At 36.2% G+C, this 12,376-nt stretch overlaps 1 protein-coding gene across 1 annotated transcript in view; it reads left to right on the top strand.

The window, feature by feature from the left end:
- The window catches only part of LOC111822172 (cGMP-dependent protein kinase 1-like), a 464,706-nt gene extending 453,297 nt beyond the window's left edge, over positions 1–11,409 (top strand). Inside the window, exons 5-6 of the mRNA XM_023739559.1 lie at positions 9,012–9,080; positions 11,338–11,409. The gene's annotated coding sequence lies outside the window, so the exon portion shown is untranslated. The remainder of the gene's footprint in view (positions 1–9,011; positions 9,081–11,337) is intronic.
- Positions 11,410–12,376: the final 967 nt, after the last annotated feature.

The following is a 12,376-nucleotide window of genomic DNA, read 5'->3' as shown; positions in this document are numbered from 1 at the left end:
GACCAGACTTACTGGCCTGACAGAGACTAGAGAAACCCCAAGAATATGGCCCTGGACATCATTTTATCTCAGTAATGAAGTCACTCCCGAGGTTCACCCTTCAGCCAAAGATTAGACAGGCCCATAAAACAAAATGAGACTAAAGGGGCACACCAGCCCAGGGGCAAGGACTAGAAGGCAGGAGGGGACAGGAAAGCTGGTAATAGGGAGACCAAGGTGGAGATGGGAGAGTGTTGACATGTCATGGGGTTGTTAACCAGTGTCATAAAACAATATGTGTACTAACTATTTAATGAGAAGCTAGTTTGTTCTGTAAACCTTCATCTAAAGTACAATTATATATATATAAAGGAACATTAAAAAACAAAAAACAAAACTAGTGGTAGAGCTGCCATATGACCCAGCAATTCCACTCCTAATTATATGACGTAGGGATCTAACAGAAGTGACACGGATAGACATATGCACACCTATGTTCATCACAGCACTATTCACAACCTAAGTAAGTGTATAGAAACTGATGTTCATTAGTGGTTATCAGGGATGGGGGGTGGTGGTGGTAGGATTCACTTTTTAGATAGTAGACACTTGTTATTTTTGGTGATGGGAAAGGTAACACCAAATGAGGGTAAAGTGTACACAGCTTTATGAAGGTAAACAATGTCACTAAAAAGTACACAAGAAAAAGGACCTGTTGGCAATTGCTATGGCATATATAATTTTGAAACATAAAAATAACCAAAAAATATATGTGTGAGTATATATGCATATATCTAGGCATATATGTATATAGGTATATATATAGGTGGATGTATATGTATATGCATCTATGTGACTGTATACATATATATTCATATATATAATAAAGCACATAGGGGGCACAATTATGGATACCTCTTAGATATAACCAAACACCTCATGGGATTGGATTTCTGGGTTTGAAGGATTAAGCCTGTAGTCTCATGGGACATCTCAGTCAGTTGATATAATATAGTTCATAAAGCTATGTTCCACATCCTAGTTTGCTGAGTAGTGTCTGGGGTCTTAAAAGCTTGGGAGTGGCCATCTGAGATAAACTATTGGTCTCTACTTGTCCAGAGCAAAAGAAAAAGAAGGAAACCAAAGACTCAAATAAAAAACTAGTCTACAGGACAAATAGTCTACTTGAACCACAGCCTCATCTACCCTGAGACCAGAAGAACTAGATGGTGCCTGGCTACCACTACTAACCATTCTAATCAGGGCCACAATAGATGGGTCCTGATAGAATGGGAGAAAAATGTTGATCAGAAGCTCAAATTCCTACAACAATAACAAAACAAAAAAAAAACAAAAAAAACCCGGACCTACTGTGCTGGTTGAGACTAGAAGACTCCCCAAGACTATTGCCCTGAGATACTCTTCAAACCTTGAACTGAAGGTCACCTTGTAGCTAAATAACAAATTGGCTCAAAAAATAATGAATATCACCCATTTAAATAATGTGTTCCTTTAAAAAGGTCAACAATTACTTTGAAACAAAGATGAGAATGTAAGGGGGCAGGGAAACTAGGTTAATGGAAACGGGACAACCAGGATGGAAATAATGAAAATGTTTACGCATTGTGAAGAAGGTAACCAATATCATGGAACAATTTGTGTAGAAATTGTTAAATGGGAACCTAAATCGCTATGTAACCCTTCACCAAAAACACAGTAAAATACTATCTTTTTAAAAAAGATGTATCATTTATGTGCTTGCTATAGCTACATAAATGTTGACTCATGTGACTCACATCCCTACCATACTTATTTGGGACAAATATATATACCCCAGTCCCAAATTCATTGCATTCAGAGGCCAAACACCTAAATGAATCTCTCTCTCTTCCTTCCTTCCTTCTCTTTTTCCTCCCTCTCTTCGTCCCTCCTTTCCGTTCTCTCTCTTTTCCTCTCCCTCTCTCTTATCTCTAACTGCCCCTCCCTTCCTCTCTCCCCCCTTCCACTCTTTCTGCTTTTCCTCCTGCTTCTTATCCCCTATTCTTCTCCCCTTCTTCTTTTCCTTCCTCCCTCTTTCTCATATTTGAACTAAGAGCCCCACAGAGTCCATGATCAGGCAGTAGAGGGTAGGAAAACTATTTATTAGCAATGACCTAATGTATAAGCATAGAAAGAGAAAACTGGATAGAGCCAAAGATGGAGAACATGAAGACCCTGAGAAAATAAGCCTGGCATCAACTCCTGCTGCTTTCAAGTTCTCATAACACACAGCAATGGCTAAAATCCTGTTTTTGGATTTATTGGAGTTAACTTGCATGGATTTCTATTTCTTGAAACAAAACAAAACAAAAGAAACCTTCATCAGTAAGTTGATAACTTTAGTTCGTTGAAAGTTATTTTTAATTGCATTTATTGGATATGGATTTTTTCCCTTTTAATCAAATAGTACTGGTAGTTTCCATGTAGCAAGGAGTTTAACCTTTTCAAAATGATTTTATAACTAATAAGCTATTGTGGCCACAGAAATAGAACAAGTGCTTTCCCTCCCCCACATTTGATAGGTAAGAAAACAGAGTCCAAAACAGATCGAATACCTGGGTTAATATTTTATGTGAAGTTAAAACTGGTCCTGGAACTGGGTCTTTATCCCCAACTATTAATTGTTTCCAGTGGCACCAGGGTGTGGAAGTGCTGGAACCAACAAACAGATTGTGCACCTGATCTTACCTCAACTCCCTGTTCAGCTCGCCATTGGTAACTTGAAATCAGCCATGGTGAAAGTACTTAACATCATAGAAATCACCAAACACTACAACTCAAGACTTTTTTTTTTTTTAAGCCAGTTGTTAAACATTTACCAGCAAAACACTGGCTGTAAATATCTGAATATTTTATAAAATCATTCACTATATATTCTGGAATACAAGTGGATTGATACATCTTTTTAAAAAGGTTAAAACCTCTTAATTTATCCTTAATTGGAACTTTTCAATTCTTTACCAGTAATTGAAGGGTGGGGACCTCTACAACGTTGCTGGAGAGCAGTCTTAGAAAATTTGTTCTGCTTTAGAATTGTCAGTTTACAGAAATGCCAGTATTGTCTAGCTTAATGCTGTTATTTCATAGAACAGGGGTCTGAGAAGAAGGAATTGACAATGAGTTACCCAAAGTCATAAAGCTACAGGTAAAGAAAATCATGGTTCAAGCTTAAATGTCCTCCTCTATAGCCCAACACTTGGTAAAATCCATGCTCTAGAGATCAAGGAAATCAGACTCAGGACAAAAAGGAGACCAAAAGCAGAAGGCCAGAATCCGAGCGGGTGTATTAAATCCCTTATGAACAAGACTGAAAAAAGAGATCATTGGAAGGAATTACCAATGCCCAATTAAAGTTGTAACTGTGATGGTCTATTTGTTCATTAAATAATGTGAGCAAAAGCGACGTCTCTAATAATTAAAACATACAATCAATAAACTTATAAACTCCATTTAAGGACTAATTGTTTATTAAATATAAAGAATATTTTGCATAATGAGAAACTGTTGATATACGTAGTGTAAAATATGAAAATTAAAGACAATTCTGTCTTTCTCAATAAGATTATGCTCATTATTATATGGTAAAATAGCCAATGATGAGAGGAGGAAATTTTCTTTTGTTTTATCAAGTAGTGGCAAAATAAATGGCTAATTTGATCTTAGGAGCACTGGTGAAATATATTACAGGTTTATGCCTGATTTATAACATATACCACTTCAGAATAAAGCTTGGTTTTGAATGGTGTATTGTTAGCTTTATTATACACAGGTCTTCTATAAATCAATATCGTGGCAATCAACAGGCGGAGAAAATAGTTACCTAGTTTTTGCTGGTGTTTATTAAAATGGTTGATGAAACTTTTATCTGAATACTAATTATAGAAATAAATATTTAAATTTTCTTTGGCAGGGGTGGAGGTGCTTTGGAAATATGCCTTCACTGAGTGTGGCATGCACTTTATTTGTACAGAGTCTAAACTTTCTTCTGAATGGTCAGTGTGCTAATACAAGTAGTAATCTTTGAATAGGCAAAATAGACAATAACTTATTAAAAATGGAGTTAAATATAGGAAATATTAACATAATTAAACTTTTATTTCTCCCCTGCCTCCCTCATGCAATATTATCTCTGTTCCCTAATAATAAAAATTGCCAAGTTACAGTTAGTTCATTTTTAGCTACTTTTACCAAAGTCAGCAAGGCTTGATAAAAAGGCCAGTGACAGCATGCTGGGGAAACCTTGTAGTAGTTACCCTCAAAAGCTATCTTCTCTCGGTTCCACGCCTTTAACGGTAAATTCTCTTTATGTAAATGGAAAAGATGGATAAAAAGAAATTAGAAATGTTCATATTCTCCACCCCATCCCATGTTTGCTTACATAATTATCAGATTCTCTTTGTTGGTAAACACTATGACAGTGGTACTCAAAATTTGGTCCCAGGCCAGAAGCATCAGCAACATCTGGGAACTTGTTGGAAATGTAAATTATCTGGCCCCACCCCAGGCCTGTTGAATTAGGAGCTCTGGGGATGGGCCCATCAATCTATGTTTTAACACCCCCTGCCCCCCGTGATTCTGAAATATGCTGAAGTTTGAGAACTACTACCCAGAGGAAAAAATCTTAAGGAGGACTTTTTCCAGAATACATTAATTGTTTTCTGCTTTTTTCACTCTCCAAGTGGAGTTGGAATCACTCATTCTGACAGCACATAATGGACGTGTTTTCCACTATGCTGTGAAGTGTTTTTGCTTCAAGTGAGGTTATTCAGCATTTTATAAAGCAGCTTTTATCATTTCGTGACAAGTTTGATAAGAAAACAGGGATAAAATCATATGGAAGACATTATTCAGGAGTAGAATCAAAGTAGTGATCAACCTACTTCAGGAGAAGTATTTGCAAGGTAAATGGAAGAGAAAGATGTGGCATCTGACAGGTGTGAAAGAAGAGCAGAAAGTACAGGTATTAGAAGAACTTGGAATGGAAGAGTGGCTAGGAAAACTGACAGGTAAACAGCTCCATTCCTGAATCCACAGACCCACTGCTGGCCATTCAACCATTTACTCCCATTCAATGGCACCATCCTCCTCCTAGTCTTCTACCCTTGAACCTTTAACATGTTTTTTTTTCAAATATGCCTTTTGTGTTTTCCAATAGTAGACATCTGCCAAACCCTGCCATTTCTTCTTTGAAAGCTCTCTTGTATCCATCCATTCTGCTCTGATGCCTCAGCCATTCACATCCACAGCTGTTTTCGCTTGTCCGTTGTGTGTAAACTCTACACTAACCTTTTTTTCCTCACCCAAAAAAACAGCCTCCCGAGTGAGTGGTCCCTGTGACCCGCTTTCTAACCCATCTTGCAAACTCTGTTAGAAGACCATAAACATTGTTGTCTTTTTTTATGGAAATCTAGGTGAAGAATATGTGGGAAATCTTTGTTTACTAGTCTTGCAACTTTTTATGTAAGGTTGAAATTATTTCAAAATAAAAAGTTAGAGGTTGTTAATTTCCTGTCTTTTGATAGCCGATTCTCTCATCTTTGCCGCTCTAGGTTCCTTTTCTCTCATTAACTCCCTGCTCCCTTCTCAATTCTTCACTTCATGTAATCCAATAAATATTTGATTGCCTAGCATGTGTCTGCAGAGTGCTACAAACTCTGGTCAATTATTTTGTGTATGTGCTATTTCCAGTCATGGGAAGAGCATGTTATTCACAACACATTGTTTGCTTTTATTAGAAACTTCTTGGCTAGGCTTTGAGGCCCTCAATATATATCTTCTTGGTAACCAAGCTTATTTCCCACTACCTGAGCGAGCTTCTCACTGGCCCACAATCATGCCATTTTTATTTCTACTCTCACACTTTCGCCTTGATTGCCCTTTGCCTATTCAGACCCTAGGCCTCCAAAGCCCAGCTTAAGTCTCTCCTACACGATTTACCTTTTCAGGATCAACTTTTCTTCACTATTTTGCCATCTTCAACACACACTCAACACTTAGAGTCCATATCACACGGTAGAAAGTTTTTATTTTCTACTGACTTGTCTTATCTTCAAAATAAATTCACAGGTCTTTAAAGTCAGGCACTATTTTATATGTTTTTGATCTTTGAGAGGCTAGCACCTGACTGCCCCCACAGTGAGTTTTAACAAGGGCCTGATTTTTTGATTGATACTTATGTGCATTTGACAAGATGAGAGTTGATTATCATTTATCATGCATTGTACTCCCATGAAATTTTTTTTATTGAACACGATTACATATTTTTCTTTAACTTTTTCTTTGTAAATAATCTATTCTTGGAAACACTATGATCTTTAAGAAAAGATAGAATATCTTACTCATTATAAAAGTTATAGTATATGGGTGCTATAAAGTCCTTAAAAATTACAAAAAAAGTGGAAAGAAAGGTAACAATATTGGTCAAAGATAACCTTGTTAATATTTCTGATATGATGTGCATTTTCTATGAATGAGCCTTTGTAACTTTTGTCATGCATGCCTTCTTCACCAAAATTAATTTAAAAGTCCATTTTCGTTTTAAAGGGAAACATTAAGTGGAAATTAAGTACTAGATAGACAAAATTGTTCTCTAAAAAGTAGTATGTCAGAATATAGCAAAAATGACATTAGACAATCCCATGTATCTGAGAATTCTTATATTTTACCAAGCAAACAGTACAGATCAGAACAAAAGTGAACCATTTTTTTAAAAGGATATCAGGAAGTAAAGAAAATCAATTCAAAATGTTTTGTGACTTAACGCTGTAATTCACATTAAACCAAGAATCTTTGAAGCATCTTAATAAACCCTTTATTAGTTGTTGTTGCAAAAAAAAAAAAAATTATCTTTCTCTTGGTCATCAGCAATTAGGGAATCTTTGAAATGTAGTAGCTTAAATGAACAGGCAGTAATCAAGAAAAAGATTGTTATGTGGGAAGGGAGGATTGGAAATGGAAAAACACTAAATAGACAGTAGATAAGTGGTAACTTTGGTGAAGGGTGAGACAGTACACAACACTGGGGAAGCCAGCACAGCTTGTCCAAGGAAAGGTCACAGAAGTTCCATAGACACATCCAAACTCCCTGAGGGACCAAATTACTGGGCTGAGGGCTGTGGGGAACATGGTCTTGGGGAACATCTAGCTCAATTGGCATAACATAGTTTGTAAAGAAAATGTTCTACATTCTACTTTGTAGAGTAGCATCTGGGGTCTTAAAAGCTTTTGAGCGGCCATCTTAGATACTCCACTGGTCTCACTCCATCTGCAGCAAGTAAGAATGAAGAAAATTAAAAACACAAAGGAAAGATTAGTCCAAAGGAGTAATGGACAACAACTACCACAGCCTCCACCAGACTGAGTCCAGCACAGCTAGATGGTGCCCACTACCACCACTGACTCCTCTGATAGAGATCACAATAGAGGGTCCTGGACAGAGCTGGAGAAAATGTAGAACAAAATTGTAACTCACAAAAAAGACCAGACTTACTGGTGTGACAGAGACTGAGATACCTCAAGAGTATGACCCCTGGACACCCTTTTACTTCAGTAATGAAGTCACTGCTGAGGTTTACCCTTTAGCGAAAGATTAGACAGATCCATAAAACAAAACGAGACTTAAGGGGCACACCAGCCCAGGGGCAAGGACTAGAAGGCAGGAGGGAACAGGGGAGCTGGTGATGGGGAACCCAAGGTCGAGAAGAGGAAACTGTTGTCATGTCGTGGGGCTGGTAACCAATGTCACAAAGCAATGTGTGTACTAATTGTTTAATGAGAAGCTAGTTTGTTCTGTAAACGTTTATCTAAAGTATATAATAAAAAATATATATACAAAAAAAATCAAGAAAAAGTGAAAGAGTGAACTGTAAAAAAAATGTATATAAACTTTATAAAAATCAAAAAGAAAAAAAAGTTAGATTCTGAGATTGAAAATATGTTCCTAATTGGTCCAGCTCACAGAAGGTGTGGTACTCGTGTGACCAAGGTGGAATCTGTTATTTGTTTGTGAGAAAAGCAAGAATCACAAAACAAATAGAAAACAGAGGTTTATGAAGTTAAGTGACATGCCCAAGGTCACACATCCAGCTGATGGCAGTGCCAGATCTGGAAACTCCGAATCCAGTGCTCTTTCTAACTGACACTCATTTTAAATCATTTAGATTACTTCCGCAAAGATTTTCTCTATTGACAGAGAGTTACCTTTAACCCCACTTAGAGTTCTTACCAATGTGTGATATTTGTCATGAGGGCTATGAGAGTACTATCACTTTGAAGCCCTGGTGGCATAGTGGTTAAGAGCTCGGCTGCTAACCAAAAGTTCGTCAGTTCAAGCCCATCAGCCTCTCTTTGGAAACCCTATGGGGCAATTCTACTCTGTCCTGTGGGGTCACTATGAGTCAGAATCGACTCAACGGCAACAGGTTTGGTGTTTGGTTTTTACTGTCACTTCTACTCTAAAACTAACCCGCCAGAAAATGCATTTCCTGAAGATAAAACACTTGTGTCATTTAAACAGACAAAATTTATTTTTCATAACCAATTAACTTTAACATCTCTCCTTGTCCCAAGTCATCATTCTCATTCTTGTAAGAAACATGTAAGTTCCATATCTCAGAATCTTAGACTATCCAGACCAAAAGGAATCAACAGTAGAAATGATTTGTACAATACCACATTGTATTAAATTGTAAATGAGGCTGAGCACTTTAATGACTTAAACAAAAATGACCTTAAAAATTGTAATTAAAAAAAAGCAGAGCTAGTACTAGAATTTGGTTTCATTGTTCTTTCTGTGACACCGTGCAGTTCTTATTCCATTCAGAAATATTTAAAAAAAAAAAAAAAAAAACTCAAATGATATAAAAGGCAAATTGCTCATTTACAGGAACTAAACAATATTGTATGTTTTGGATCATTTAAGAAGTGATGACATCTTTTAAATGTGTCTTTTTCTTTCACTCATAATGTTTTAAACCAACAAATAATTTGAACAGCCATAAAGGAGATACAAGTCGGCAATGAGAAGATAATAAGCGGCTCAGTGTTATAAAACACATCAAAATGTAAGTTTTTATGGCAATGTCTTTTTATTTATCAAAGTTAAAGGAACTGATAGTATAAATTGTATTTTTTCAAGCCCTACGTGTTTACTTAGAAGCGAGGATGGCTAGACTTGGTCTCACATACTTAAAATAGGTATGTTATCAGGAGAGATCAGCCCCTGAAGAAAGACATCATGCTTGGTAAAGTAAAGGGTCAGCGAAAAAGAGGAAGACCTTCTATGAGATGGACTGACACAGTGGCTGCAACCATGGGCTCAAACATAGCAACAATTGTGAAGATGATGCAGGACTGGGCAGTGTTTCGTTCTGTTGTACATTAGGGTCGTTATGAGTTGGATCCAACTCCGTGGTACTTAACTACAACAAGTATTTGCATATCATATGCAACTAATTAAATAATTGTCTAAAATAAGGGCAGTAGAGCATTATGGCATCAAATGCAAAAGCTAAAAAATCAAGGTAAATAAAACTAAATTCACCATTGAGGCCATAATGTGTACATTTTATATATCTACTTATGGACGCTATTTATGCATACATATGTATAAAAATAAGTGCTACTTACTTTTTGAACACCGTTATGTTTTACGGGGAGAAATAGAAAGACAATTTTTCAAACTCCCATTGTGCAATCCAGTTTAGAACTTTGTTCTGCCAATATGCCCAATCTTAATAAGTAAATAGTTAGCATTTGCCCAGTTGAATTATGTCTAGTGTGTTATTGAAATGCCATATGTTAAGCTCACTAATAATAAAACCTAACGGGGTGGGGGCCCTCTGAACACAAAAAATGCACCTCATATGGAGTGGAGGGACTGAAGTTTGCCACTGCCTGTTATGCTGTATAGAAATTTTTAAAGCCAGTTGCAGCTAGATTTATGTGCTGGGTTCTGGCATGACTGCTAACTATGTATTAAGCACATGAATTAAAAAATAATAAAACAAAAAAGCTTGCTGAAATAAGTTTCTCGATGGCAGGGATTGTGATTGGTTTACTTTGTAATCTTTGTGCCCTTTGCACGTAGCATATTGCACAGCATCTAAAAGGTGTATAATAAAAGTTCAGTGAATTAATTGGAAAGTTAAATGTCCAGAAATGATTAAAAATAAAGCTCTTACCTTGTCAACATTTTATACTGGCCTCTATTTGGAGTAGTGCTGTGGTTAAGAGTGGACTCTAGAAACAGACCACTCAACCCTGCTTGTTCCTTAGAATTGCCCAAGGAGCTTTTAAGACATACCCATGTTGCCTGGGCACCGCTCACAGGGAGTCTTCTTTAATTGTTCTGGAGCACATGCCCAGGAACAGGGATTTTTCAAATCTCCTCAGGTGATGGACATGGAGAGCCAAGTTTGAGAAGTGCTGATTTGTATGCAAGTTTCACATACTTGTCTTACATCCAAAGATAAATTAATCTTAGTTTTAGGTTAGACAAGTGTAGGAAGATACTCAGCTTCAGTGTTTTCATTTTGCAAGGAAGGAGACTGAATACTAGGTAGGTTGTTAACTAGTGTATCAGTAAACATGGAGAAGGGTCAAAGCTAGGTCTGAAAAGACTTCCCCTAGCCCAGTGCTCATTTCCCCATACCACGCTGCACTCTCTCTCTGGTGGGCTTAGTAATGCTTTCTGTGAAGAAATAAAAGCTTTTGTAGACAATAATGTTTGTCCATGTAGTTTAAATCCCAAGCGTAAATTTAACAATTGGAGAAAAATAAGTAGCATTTTATTATTTTCTATGTTGAGTGCAAAACACAGCTCTCACGTGTATCGGCAGCTTGTATGATGTAGTTAGCTGTGATGGAAAATATTAATATATTATGTAATGCACAATTGTGGACACTCATACAAAACTTATAGGGAACTGGTTTGATTTTTAAATTACCTGGTTGTTATGGAGGACAAAAAAAATAGATGAATGTCTGAAAACTCAGCCATACCTGACTGTGATACAATGTTAAATTCTTCTAACCCAAATTGCTGTTTGACAACTCTAACAATGAAAAGGACAGCCAACCCCCTTAATAGTTTTCTATGGTAAATATTCTTCAGTTAATGGTAAAAGAAAAGTGAAGAAGAAAAAATAATTACTTGACCTGATCTTTTTTCAGCCATCAAATAATTTTCAAATTAAAAAGAAAAAAAAATTCAAATTTTATCTCCTGTTAATCTACTGGTATAGAAATGCCTGCATATATTGGTTTTTCTGTTTTAGAACACTCATTTATAATAATATTTCTCTATTTCCATAATTGTAGGTTTTTTTTTCCCATACTCACGTCATCAAATACACTATGTACGTACATTTACACATGCAAATGGAGATAAAGGTACTTTTATTTCATTAAAATGCAAAAGCTAGATGTTACAAATTGATTTGGCGTAACATTATTGAGGAAATTAGTTTTATCCATTTTTGTTTGGTTGCTGTTAATCATACAGTAAATTGAATTTGAAAAATAATTGTTCATTAAGATTGTTAATTTTATGTCATTTTTCTGTTTATTTTTTTCTTTCAAATATAGTGTTCACTGTATGGCAGTTGGCTATAGTCATTGTTAGGATTTAATTTCATCTGTTTCTTCCAGAATGGAAAAAAAAAGTGCTAGGTCCATAATTACGTTTCCCAGTATAAAGAGTAGGTAAAATAATTCACAAAGAATAAAAATATTTTCCATCTTAGGGAGCACATAACAAGATACATAAACTAGAATCTTTTAATTTAAGAAGCTTGAATCTGAAGTACAATTATTGTATAATCAGAGGGTTTCATTTTTGCCAGATTAGTGCTAACGGTTAGTACATCTCTATGTGTGAACCGTTCTGAATTGTAGACTGACGTTAATGATTTTCTAAGACTTCTTCCACCAGAGATATAAGTCAAAATGTCACAATTTAGAAGGATGGAAGGACTTTTTGTCTACTTCAGATGTACCCAACCAAGTAAATAATTTCATTGGCTTCTACATTATGTGTACTCCTAATAATTCCCTATCTGTAATGCTGACAGAATTCCAGTGAAATCAATGGTAATTTCTGCAGGCATGTAAAAAAGAATTCTTAAATATTGTTCAGCTATTCTTAGTAATTTCTTCTTTAACTCTCACCAAGGTTGTTTTATTTTAGTAAAGCTGATTTTTCGTTGAAAGCCCATTCTTTATTAGCCAAACAGATAAATGTGTCTTTTCTCAGTTACTGAACCAAATGATCTTTTTGCTACCTGGCTCAGGAGTACCGGACAGGGAGTTTTCTCTGATGTAACTCTAGGCATTCATTAAAAGTGTCAGGTTGTGGTAC

Source organism: Trichechus manatus, unplaced genomic scaffold (genome assembly GCF_000243295.1).
Source record: "Trichechus manatus latirostris isolate Lorelei unplaced genomic scaffold, TriManLat1.0 scaffold00007, whole genome shotgun sequence".
Taxonomy (NCBI): Eukaryota; Metazoa; Chordata; class Mammalia; order Sirenia; family Trichechidae; genus Trichechus; species Trichechus manatus.
This window is presented reverse-complemented; position numbering and strand designations above follow the sequence as displayed.